Source organism: Carya illinoinensis, chromosome 1 (assembly GCF_018687715.1).
Source record: "Carya illinoinensis cultivar Pawnee chromosome 1, C.illinoinensisPawnee_v1, whole genome shotgun sequence".
NCBI lineage: Eukaryota > Viridiplantae > Streptophyta > Magnoliopsida > Fagales > Juglandaceae > Carya > Carya illinoinensis.
The window spans coordinates 27,459,226-27,473,338 of NC_056752.1; positions in this window are offsets into that span (position 1 = coordinate 27,459,226).

Below are 14,113 nucleotides of genomic sequence, written 5' to 3' on the forward strand. Positions count from 1 at the left end.
TGGCTTCAACTTAAAGAATCAAGACATTTTTCCTTTCTCGATGTTCAAGAATCAAGACTTTGTTATTGTTTAATTACTAATTTACTACTCTTTGGTTGTGTAATGTATGACTATTTAATCAATGTCATTTGTATTTATGTTATTTAGGTAGTTGGGCCTAGTATTGTGTGACGCCCCCAAATTTTGTTTGGGATCGGACGGACATTTGAAGCGTCGAGACATGCAACACAAGGTTACCTGCCCCCGTTCATGACATATAAGATGCAATATTCCTAACATGCATCTAACATTATGCAATATTTGCAGCAGATAATTTTTTTCTTTAGCAATACTATGCACCAAACTGAAAATATCCCAAATACCTAAAACATACTTCATATATATAGATCCATTGAATAACTAAGATCACAGCACTAGTCCAAAATAGTTAGGATCCAAAAGTACTGGAGATGCAACTCCATCGTGCAAGTGATAATTTAACTACTATATTAACATTAATGACGCACCGTCGTTCAGTCGACTGTGTCTAGCTGGTCAGCTCCTGATTCTCCTTCAGGTCTTGTAACAAGATCTACCATTCGGGGGGAATGGTAGTTGGGACTACCACAGTGAGATTTGATTACAAATCTCAGCAAGTTAACAAAAAACATCCACACAGACTAATGATGCATGGATGACAGTAAAAGCATAAATGCATAATCAAATTCATAAGTAATTAAAGCATAACTTAGCGTACAACATAGCATAATTGACATAACTTAAATTGAAACATGAACTGAACTTGACTTGACATGAACTTGATCTGAAACTTGACTTAGCATGAAAAATACATACTCCACAGTTGTTGTGGCCCCATGTATTCTACATAAACTTGACTAACATAAAAATACATACTCCACAATTGTTGTGGCCCCATGTATTCTATGTGTAAATACATACTCCACAGTTGTTGTGGCCTCATGTATTCTACACATCACAATGCAGTTAAATACATACTCTACAGTTGTTGTGGCCCTATGTATCCTACATAAACTTGACTTAACATGAAAAATACATACTCCACAGTTGTTGTGGCCCCATGTATTCTACACAAACTCAATGCAATTAAATACATACTCCACCGTTGTTGTGGCCCCATGTATTCTACATAAAGTTGACTTAACATGAAAAATACATACTCCACAGTTGTTGTGGCCCCATGTATTCTACGTGTAAATACATACTCCACAGTTGTTGTGGCCCCATGTATTCTACACAAACTCAATATGAAACGTGACTGGAATACGAAAGGACTGAAACCCTGACGTAACATAACGTGACTTGAACATAACTTGAAAGACATGACCAATTTGAGATATAAACATTTCGCAACATGACATAACATATAATAAAAAACATATTTAACATGACATACTTGCACCAGTGAATATTACATGACTTGACATACATGTAATAGATGGCATACTTAGCATGACGTACTTGTAACGTATAGTAATACATAACAGAATATATTATGTAACAGATAAAAATTGATGACAGAATAAATTCTGTATAATAGACAATTACGTGATAACTTGGCATGGCATGACATATATGATAACACACATACATACACTGTAGTTCTTTTACTTAGCACACATACACAGTAGACTGCTAGTAAGTTAAAAGCTAACTTACCTCGATCTCCGCATTTCTTATAAAACTTCAAGTGCGATCACGAGGAACTGTATTTAGTGATTCTAAAAAAGTTAGAACTAAATCACTAATAATTTGAAATATGGAAAATACTAACTTAAAGAGTAAAATTTGCATTTTACTCTCTACATGTGGGAAAATGACCGTTTTACCCATAACTTAAGGATTTTGCATACTAACTCCAAAAGTTTCCAAAATTTACATTCCTCATGTAAATTTTGTCCTAAACTTAAATATCAACTCAGAAAAATTTAAAACAAAACACAACTATGGAAAACACACTATGGCCGAAACATCCATAGGCCATTTCTCATGATTTTTGCTGCAATTCTTTCCAACTTCAAAACTCATGCTTAAACCAAAATTTTGCAACAAACATCTTTCAATCCTAAGTTCAAAACCATACTTAAAACATCCATTTAGAAAAAGCTAATAATCAATACCAAACTTTTTGTAAAAAGATCCAAGCATTTGAATCACAAGTTTTGACCTTAAATCAAAACATCTCCAAGAATTTCAAAAATCAAATCTTACTTCTAACATATTCATAACCTCATCCTAACATCAACCATGCTTTAAATCATCAAACTAAAGTCACCAAAATCACAAAATAACATTTGGAGTTTTTGGTTTTACACTTAGTCCAAAAACAGAAACTTTTTCCTCAACTAGTTTTGATAAATCTCTTGATCAATGGCTTAAGAAGGTGAGATCTTCGAAATAAAGCATCACATGGTTTAATGATGTGTCTTAAATAGGATCCAACCATCAAACTTAAAATCACATAGCTAGAAAAAAAATAAACATGGATCTAATTCAAAAACATCAAATCTTAGGCCTAACCGAAATCCACTTGCATAGAAAAATCATATATTTGAAACTAATACTAAATATCTCCAAAATAACATTCTATCATGAAAATAAGAGACTTAGGATCATCATATCAAAATATCAAAGCCTTTAGAGTAAGATCAAATCTCGAAATATTCAAACTTTCTCCTAATAAAAACTGTTTTGCCACTTCCAGTTTTCAAGTTTCTAGATCTAAGAAAATATATCATCAAAAGCTTTAGTCATGCAACAAAACCTCAATGAAAACTCTTAAACACATGCTAAGAACACTCCAGAAAATTTTCGGACCAAGATATGTCCATTAGATTGGTCAAAAACTCCAAAACATAACATACTCTCCAGATTCACGCCCAGAATGACCTTTCCATGGTTAAAAATACTTTTGGCTGACCAAATGACCATGGAATGATACGAAAAATACATCTACGGAAACTAGACTCAAATTGGAACAACTTTTATGAAGGAGTCATCGTGTGAACATACTTACAAAGGGTTGAAAATCTCCATGCAAAAAGACCCATAAATCTGTCTGAGAGAGCTCTTTTGGGTTTCTCTCTAAGAACGGGGTGAAGAGATGATTAAAGTGAAGTAAACGTGTCTTGCACGACTCCAGACTTCTGTAGGAGGATTATTTGGACCTTAATGATCATTGAGTGGAGGTATACATGTGATATGAAGTGAAGGATAGTGGGCGGCAAGGACAAAAGCTATGGGGCATGTTGCTTGATGGGGTGGGTTCCTCCATACTATTGAGTGCAGTTTGAGGCAATGAATGATCTGCCAAGTGGGGGAGGAAATTTCTCCAAGAAGCCTTGCCAAGGTGGCCAAATTCATGGCCTTAGTGAGCCTCAATTTGGTTGATCAGATGAAAAAGATTTTGCTTAGATGTCATGATCTCACACCTTGATTTCCTTCACAATTCCATCTAATGATTTCTCTTTGTACCAAGTATCTAATACATTCATTATGTGTGGTTAAGATCTTGCCAAGTGTCCAAATAAAATTTCGTTAACCTAATTTGGACATTACACACTGTGATTTTGAAAATACTGCGCTTAGTACGTTTACCGAGGTTACTATTCACTCCAAAAATAAACGTAATAAACTTAGTACTGAAAAATCTTAAATATTCAATTAAGCCTAGTGGTGTAGACTATAATATATTCTGACACTTCTAACTATCTCAAATAATTAAAATCGCATTTCTGGCACCATAGTGAGTGATAACTCTAACTATGTTGACAGGCTAAAACCTATGCGATTAGTCGATTCGTGAAAACTTATGGGGTCTTCACGAGGTTCCTAAAACTAATAGAAATTTCACAATTGAATTTCTAGCGGGCTGTTACAATCTCCCCTCCTAAAAAAAAGATTTCGTCCTCGAAATCGAAGTAAGTAAGAAATAACAAGTTAAGGAATAGGTGTTGCTTACCAACTTGGTGTCTATCCCGTATATATTTGCCTTTGAGATTATGTCATTCCTTAACTCTCTTACTTAATCAACAATTATATTATACTTATTTCCACAAGGTTGGCCAAGTTGTATCCACACACTCTCCAAACATAAAACTTCAAGTAATTAATCTTCCGAAACTTTTCTTTAGAAAAAACATAGGCGATATACTTTAAGTGTTCTTGTAAATACCATAGTTAGTAGAGAATTCATCAAAATTAAGCCATTAACCTCTCTCTCTCTCTCTCTCTTTTTTTTTTTTTTTATAACAAAATCGGTGGCCCTCTGTTTTAGACCAGACAACTCTGATCCGCATGATTTTTATAGGTCTTCTGTAGCTGTCAGGCGCCGCATAGCTATAACACTACTTTGCTCTTCTGCAGTTGTCAGGCGCCGCATAGCTATGACACTACTTTGTTCTTCTGTAGATGTCAAGCACCGCAGCTATGATACTACATTGCTCTTGTCTCTTATAGAGAAATGCTTCACGAGAGATGATTCGTCATAATTTTCTCTATAAAAGAATTATTCAGTTCATCTTTTTTCGCATCTCATCTTCTTCATTTTTCTGAATTTAGTCTGCATTCTTACTCTACAATCTCTTTCTGCTTTCTCACTTTGCAATGGCTCATCAATCTTCTCATTACCACTACATGAGGTATTCTGCACCTCGTTCACCAGTTGTTTCTGCTTCTTCCGTAGGTGCTATTATGCAATCTAATAATGATCTGAATAATAAGTCAGATAATGAACTTATCTACGAGCTTGTGAGTCTCGATACCCGATACTCATCAGCCATTGTCGCATATTCTCAGCGACTACAATCCAGGACTGGTGGGGTTGACAAACTCCACGAGAATATTGCTATCCTTCAACGGCTTCTTATGGAGTCCAACATGAAGATAGAAGCACTAAAGCGAGATAACAGAGATTTAAAATCCTTGCTTAAATCTTCTTTTCGAGTGGCTACTCCTTTAGATAGGAAAGACATACAGATTTTTAAAGAGCAAGAGCGTTTAAGGATTGAGGCAAAGAGCCTCAAATTTCTATAATTTTGCTTTATGATAATAAAATAATACTTCACAAATATTCATATTTGTGTCTCTATCTTCTGGTAGATGTTTTATGTGCTCCATTTTATTTCTTTCAGGGATTTTCATATATATGACATGATTCAATAACTCATATAAATATGCATTTAATCATGCATATCCAAACTCTCAGTAATCTTCAAGTTAATAAAAACCTCAAAGAGTTCTACTGGTCTAGGACTAACCTACTTCTTTATAATCGCAACAATCAGTCCTCTTTTTAGGTAGTACTTCGATAACTGACCAGTTAATAACTTAAACTTGAGAGTTTCTCTCTTATGATTGTCATAACTCTTCTATCCATCATGAGCTATCACTTATTCTAACTCTAAATGATTGTTTCTAATGTTCACATAAATCCTCAAGACTAAGATTTTACTCCCCATATAATAGTCTCCAAAAGAAGATCGATCTATGTATCCATAAAGATAGTGCTTTGCCAGAAATCATTTACTGGCGACGTGGTAATACTATTATCATAAATGAATCCTACTAAGGCTAATGCTTCTCCTAATCAAATTACTCTTCCAAACACAATTTATATCGTATTCTCAGAATCAAAACAATTCTCCAAATATGTAGAATACCATTCATCAATCCTAAATATCCTTTCTCATATTACTAAAAGGTATTCTATATCTACATTGGTATGAACAATAATACTTCTAATGAAAATTGTTACTCTTACCACTAGTGTAACAATTCAGCTTCCAAACTGAATTCTCAAGTACTACCACAATTAATAGAAACAATGACTCGTTTGAATCAAACAATGTACAATTTACCAACCCCAATGACTTGACCTACTCCAAAATAACCATAATGCAATACTACCATCAATTGCAATCAAATCAACTTTAACTACGTTTAACTACACATAGGTCCTAGTAAAATACCAATGACGATACCAGCTCCTGCAGTTCCTGGAGCACCAGCATCTACGTCTCTTTAAGTGACAGCATATACTCTAATGGGTATGTGCACTTGCCGTAGTTGTGGATGTCTAAACACGTTGGTCAGCAAACTTACCACCTCAACTAATCCTTCATCCATCAGGGAATTTTGATCCTCTTGATTGTTATCTCCCTTAGGATTCTGAGGTATTCTACCACGAGTCATGTGTCCCTTCTTGAAACACACGAGTATATGTATTAAAACCACATACTACTTTTCATACCTTAAGAAATTCAAGCCTACTGACGACTAAAATTTCAAGCCTAATGTTTGGTGCATTACCTAAGGACATGTGGATTTACTACCCAGAGACGTATTGCTCTGATACCACCCTGTGACGCCCCCAAATTCCGTTTGGGATCGGACGGACATTTGAAACGTCGAGACATGCAACACAAGGTTACCTGCCCCCGTTCATGACATATAAGATGCAATATTCCTAACATGCATCTAACATTATGCAATATTCGCAGCGGATAATTTTTTTCTTTAGCAATACTATGCACCAAACTGAAAATATCTCAAATACTTAAAACATACTTCATATATATAGATCCATTGAATAACTAAGATCACAGCACTAGTCCAAAATAGTTATGATCCAAAAGTACTGGAGATGCAAGTCCATCGTACAACTGATAATTTAACTACTATATTAACATTAACGACGCACCGTCGTTCAGTCGATTGAGTCTAGTTGGTCAGCTCATGATCCTCCTTTAGGTCCTGTAACAAGATCTACCATTCGGGGGGAATGGTAGTTGGGACTACCACAGTGAGATTTGATTACAAATCTCAGCAAGTTAACAAAAAACTTCCACACAGACTAATGATGCATGGATGACAGTAAAAGCATAAATGCATAATCAAATTCATAAGTAATTAAAGCATAACTTAGCGTACAACATAGCATAATTGACATAACTTAAATTGAAACATGAACTGAACTTGACTTGACATGAACTTGATCTGAAACTTGACTTAGCATGAAAAATACATACTCCACAGTTGTTGTGGCCCCATGTATTCTGCGTGTAAATACATACTCCACAGTTGTTGTGGCCCCATGTATTCTACATAAACTTGACTAACATGAAAAATACATACTCCACAATTATTGTGGCCCAATGTATTCTATGTGTAAATACATACTCCACAATTATTGTGGCCCAATGTATTCTATGTGTAAATACATACTCCACAATTGTTGTGGCCCCATGTATTCTACACATCACAATGCAGTTAAATACATACTCCACAGTTATTGTGGCCCAATGTATCCTACATAAACTTGACTTAACATGAAAAATACATACTCCACAGTTGTTGTGGCCCCATGTATTCTACGTGTAAATACATACTCCACAGTTGTTGTGGCCCCATAGATTCTACACAAACTCAATATGAAACGTGACTGGAATACGAAAGGACTGAAACCCTGACGTAACATAACGTGACTTGAACATAACTTGAAAGACATGACCAATTTGAGATATAAACATTTCGTAACATGACATAACATATAATAAACAACATATTTAACATGACATACTTGCACCAGTGAATATTACATGACTTGACATACATGTAATAGATGGCATACTTAGCATGACGTACTTGTAACGTACAGTAATACATAACAGAATATATTATGTAACAGATAAAAATTAATGACAGAATAAATTCTGTATAATAGACAATTACGTGATAACTTGGCATGGCATGACATATATGATAACACACATACATACACTGTAGTTCTTTTACTTAGCACACATACACAGTAGACTGCTAGTAAGTTAAAAGCTAACTTACCTCGATCTCCGCGTTTCTTATAAAACTTCAAGTGCGATCACGAGGAACTGTATTTAGTGATTCTAAAAAAATTAGAACTAAATCACTAATAATTTGAAATATGGAAAATACTAACTTAAAGAGTAAAATTTCCATTTTACTCTCTACATGTGGGAAAATGACCGTTTTACCCATAACTTAAGGATTTTGCATACTAACTCCAAAAGTTTCCAAAATTTACATTCCTCATGTAAATTTTGTCCTAAACTTAAATATCAACTCAGAAAAATTTAAAACAAAATACAATTATGGAAAACATACTATGGCCGAAACATCCATAGGCCATTTCTCATGATTTTTGTTGCAATTCTTTCCAACTTCAAAACTCATGCTTAAACCAAAATTTTGCAACAAACATCTTCCAATCCTAAGGTCAAAACCATACTTAAAACATCCATTTAGAAAAAGCTAATAATCAATACCAAACTTTTTGTAAAAAGATCCAAGCATTTGAATCACAAGTTTTGACCTTAAATCAAAACATCTCCAAGAATTTCAAAAATCAAATCTTACTTCTAACATATTCATAACGTCATCCTAATATCAACCATGCTTTAAATCATGAAACTAAAGTCACCAAAATCACAAAATAACATTTGGAGTTTTTGGTTTTACACTTAGTCCAAAAACATAAACTTTTTCCTCAACTAGTTTTGATAAATCTCTTGATCAATGGCTTAAGAAGGTGAGATCTTCGAAATAAAGCATCACATGGTTTAATGATGTGTCTTAAATAGGATCCAACCATCAAACTTAAAATCACATAGCTAGAAAAAAAATAAACATGGATCTAATCCAAAAACATCAAATCTTAGGCCTAACCGAAATCCTCTTGCATAGAAAAATCATATATTTGAAACTAATACTAAATATCTCCAAAATAACATTCTAACATGAAAATAAGAGACTTAGGATCATCATATAAAAATATCAAAGCCTTTAGAGTAAGATCAAATCTCGAAATATTCAAACTTTCTCCTAATAAAAACTGTTTTACCACTTCCAGTTTTCAAGTTTCTAGATCTAAGAAAATCTATCATCAAAAGCTTTAGTCATGCAACAAAACCTCAATGAAAACTCTTAAACACATGCTAAGAACACTCCATAAAATTTTCGGACCAAGATATGTCGATTAGATTGGTCAAAAACTCCAAAACATAACATACTCTCCAGATTCACGCCCAGAATGACCTTTCCATGGTTAAAAATACTTTTGACTGACCAAATTACCATAGAATGATACGAAAAATACATCTACGGAAACTAGACGCAAAGAGGAACAACTTTTATGAAGGAGGCATCGTGTGAAAATACTTACAAAGGGTTGAAAATCTCCACGCCAAAAGACCCATAAATCTGTCCGAGAGAGCTCTTTTGGGTTTCTCTATAAGAACGGGGTGAAGAGATGATTAAAGTGAAGTAAATGTGTCTTGCACAACTCCAGACTTCTGTAGGAGTATTATTTGGACCTTAATGATCATTGATTGGAGGTATACATGTGATATGAAGTGAAGGATAGTGGGCGGTAAGGACAAAAGCTATGGGGCATGTTGCTTGATGGGGTGGGTTCCTCCATACTATTGAGTGCAGTTTGAGGCAATGAATGATCTGCCAAGTGGGGGAGGAAACTTCTCCAAGAAGCCTTGCCAAGGTGGCCAAATTCGTGACCTTAGTGAGCCTCAATTTGGTTGATCAGATGAAAAAGATTTTGCTTAGATGTCATGATCTCACACCTTGATTTCCTTCACAATTCCATCTAATGGTTTCTCTTTGTGCCAAGTATCTAATACATTCATTATGTGTGGTTAAGATCTTGCCAAGTGTCTAAATAAAATTTCGTTAACCTAATTTGGACATTACACACTGTGATTTTGAAAACACTGCGCTTAGTACGTTTACCGAGGTTACTATTCACTCCAAAAATAAACGTAATAAACTTAGTACTGAAAAATCTTAAATATTCAATTAAGCCTAGTGGTGTAGACTATAATGTATTCTGACACTTCTAACTATCTCAAATAATTAAAATCGCATTTCTGGCACCATAGTGAGTGATAACTCTAACTATGTTGACAGGCTAAAATCTATGCGATTAGTCGATTCGTGAAAACTTATGGGGTCTTCTTGAGGTTCCTAAAACTAATAGAAATTTCACAATTAAATTTCTAGCGGGCTGTTACATATTGCGTATGGACCTTCGGAACTGGGCCTTCGGAGTCGGAGGTGGGCCAAAGCCCAAATATATTCCGATCGGAATTCCGAACTCTAATCGGAGTCGGAGTTTGACTCCGTTCAGAGTCAGAGTCGGAAATTTTTTTTCCTCCGACTCCTATCGGAGTCAGAGCCCACCCCTAATAGAAAGGGTTAGCTTGAAAGGATCAAACGTTGATCCTAAGTTTACCTTTGTCATATCCCAAGTATATCCACCGTACCACAAACCATGTAATGATATGCTCAAAAGTAGTGCCCAATTCAATAGATCAATAAACGCTTATCACAATTTACTATATTTGTAGGCTCTCAATTTTCTCCAAACTCACATGAATACTTAAGCAAAAGAGTTCTCTAGCTACATGTGTCAAACCACCATCTTACCACAAAGCTTGGATGGGTGCATTAAGGATTCTGTTCAGCAAAAATGATTATGGTGGGTTTGGTGAATTCACAAAGATGGCTATGAATAAGAATGAGTACACATGTGAAAAAGATGCACGTGTGATGCAAATTAAAAAAAATTGACACATGAAAATATGACATAGAGTTCCAACAAGCATTTTAAATTCTGAATTTGCACCACCACCCCCCAACTTAAATCAAACATTGTTCTCAATGTTTAAGAATCAAAATTGAATGGGGAGTAATTAAAAAGGATAGAATACACCTGATGAGTGACAAGGGTAACTCGCTAAGCACCAAAGATGGTAACCTAAAATGATGAAATGAAACTATCCTGCAAACAAAAACAAAGAAAACAACAGCAAACAAAAAAGAAAAGAAATAAAATAAGAGAAAACGAAAATAAAACAAAACAAACAAAACAAATAAAGAAAAAATACCTGCATGGTGTGGTCAAGGTTGATAGACCAGATCCACAAGTGGAATGTCTTCCACTTCCAGAACTTGCCTATCAATTAATACTTTAAGGCGTTGACCATTTACTTTAAAGATCCGACTATCCTTAGGATCCTCTATTTCTACCGCCCTTTTCAAAAATATTTTTCACTATAAAGGGGCCAGTCCAGCTAAACCGAAGTTTTCCTTGGTACTTGTGAAATCCAAAATCATATAAGTATACTCGGTCATTAGGCTCAAACCTCTTTCTAAGAATATTTTTACCATGAAATGTTTTCATTTTAACCTTATAGATTTTTGACTTAGGCAAAAGTTTTAATTTAACTCTTTGTGCTCTTATATTTATAGGAATCTGTCTTTCACCTTTCTTAGGCAACTCCTCAAATTTCGGTTACTATGCCCGTGTTTCATAATCGAGAGTTTTATAAAAAACAGCAGAAATATCAACAATATTAGATGAATTACTAATAGTATCAAACTCAGAATTAACAAGGAAATATTCAAGGGGATCAAAATCATAAATTGTGTGAACTCCCTTGTCTATGAGTGTGTCAATCATGTAAGTTTGGTGGCACTCGTCATCCTGTGTTAGTTGTTTTTCAATATGGAAAATATTCAACTCGAGAGTGATATTCCCAAAAGAGAGTTTCATTAGACCATTCCTGCAATTAATAAGAGCGTTAGCAGTAGTGAGAAAAGGCCTACCTAAAATTAAGGGATTTTAGAAATAGAGTCAACAAGAGAACTAGTGTCGAGGATTAAGAAATCAATAGGATAATAAAATTTGTCAATTTGGACCAAACCATCCTCAACTATCCCTCTTGGTTTCTTAACTGAACGATTAGCCAATTGAAGCACAACAGAAGTTGGCTTGATTTCACCCAAACCAAGCTGCAAATAAATGGAATAAGGCATCAAATTAACACTAGCTCCTAAATCTAGCAAGGTTTGCCCAAACTCATGATTCCCAATATTACATGCAATGGTTGGACAACCAGGATCCTTATATTTAGGAGGAATTCGTTGTTCAATTAAAGCACTAACTTGCTCTGTCAGAAATGCTATCTTCTTAACATGGTGCTTCCTCTTAACTGTACACAAATCTTTGAGAACTTTTGCATAAGTAGAAACTTTTTTAATAACATGCAAAGGAGGAAGGTTAATCTTTACCTGCTGAAGGTTCTCCAAGATTTTATTGTTAGGATCCAAAGTTCGCTTTTTCAGTTTTAAAGCTTGAGGAAATGGTACCTTAACTAGGCTCTTGATTACCTCGGCTTCCTTGGAGAACTCGGTACTATCATTGTTTTGTTCCTCTTCAACATCCTCTGCCTTATCAGTTGTTGGGAAGTGTAAGGACTTACCACTTCTTGTCACAATGGCATTGACCTCTTTCAAATTTCCTTGCGCCATATGCTGACCTTGGGGTGCAGATTGAGCTTGAGAAGGAAACTTGCCACGCTCATTCACACTCAAGGTGCGCATTATCTTGAATATATGATTCTTTATCTCTTTGTTTTCTTCAACAACCTGCATAATCAAAGATTCAAACTTTTGATTAGTTTTACCCTGTGATTCAATAAAAGCATGTTCCTAGAAGATGAAGGTGTATGATATGGTGTAGGATATGAACTAGGGGGTTGTACAAGTGGCTGGTTTTCAAACTTCCAGCTAAAATTGGGGTGATTACACCACAGGATTATAGTTATCAGAGAAAGGTGCAACAGGCTTCATGTACATACCTAAGGCATTACATTGTTCCTCATACATCCATCTCATCTCAGCAAATGTGGGACACTCTTGGGCGAGGTGATCTACCCTACTACACACAAAACAAGGTCCAAAAGACTATGCATGATTAGCCACGCGTGTTGGCTTTAAGTCCTTAGTCTTTAAAACCTCTAGCTCTCTAGTGAGCATCTCAACCTTAGCCTTCAAGTTATCCTCTTCCTTGAGATGGTAAATTCCACCACCATTTATATTATTGCAGGTCGTGACCTATTTGTGATCTTAGTAGCACTAGGCCCAGTCCAAGTATGAGCTTTTTCAACAAGTTCATTGAGGTATTCTATGGCCTCATCAGGATCTTTTTGTAAGAACTCACCATTACACATCATTTCCACAAATTGGCGCTCTCTAGGTGTAAGTCCCTCATAAAAATAGCTCACTAAGCGCCAATTCTCATAACCATGGTGAGGAAACATACTCAATAGCTCCTTAAATCTCTCCCAAGACTGATACAAAGTCTCACTATCTTTTTGTGCAAAGGTGTAGATTTGCCTTTTTAAAGCGTTGGTCTTATGTTGGGGAAAATATTTATTAAAGAAGATCTAAGTCATCTCATTCCATGATCCAATAGATCGTGGTCTCAGTGAGTATAGCCAACTTTTAGCTCTATCCTTCAAAGAGAAAAGAAAGAACTTAAGTCTCGCAATGTCATCAGTTGCATTTTGACTATGAAAAGTCGCAACTACTTCCTCAAACTCCCTAATGTGCACATATGGATTTTCATTTTCTAAGCCATGAAAAGTAGGGAGTAACTATATCATCCCTGTTTTAAAATCTAGTTGGCGAGTATTAGCTGGAAACATGATGCATGATGGTGTGGTTGTACGCTGTAGGGTGGAGGTAATCCTGAAGGGTCCTAGTGAGTTGATCTCAGTGTTCACTCATTTTCTCAGATTATCAAACAAATGATTAGAAAAATTAGACTCTGACTCTGACTCTAACAAAGGTCTACAAGCAAACTGACCCAAGGCGTCTCTATACCTGTGCATGCAAGGTAGAGAAAAACACAACACTAAAAAAATAGAACTACAAAAAGATAACGAAAATAAAATAAAGATGGAGCAAACTAAAAGAGGGAACGAAGTTATCACCTTTACAAAATGCTGAACAGAAAACTATCATAACAATTCTTCTACTGTCTCCCCGGCAATGGTGCCAAAATTTGGTTACGCCTAAAGAATAACGCGGTAGTTGTAGCACAGCTATGGGGTGTTGATTCCACAGGGAGACAAATTAAAAAAATAGTAGAATGAACAAAAAAAATAAAGAAAAATATTAAATAATTAATAGAGAACAAAGATTAATTTTAAATACAAATTGAAGTGAAGCAACGTTACTAGCTGAAGAAAAACTCAAA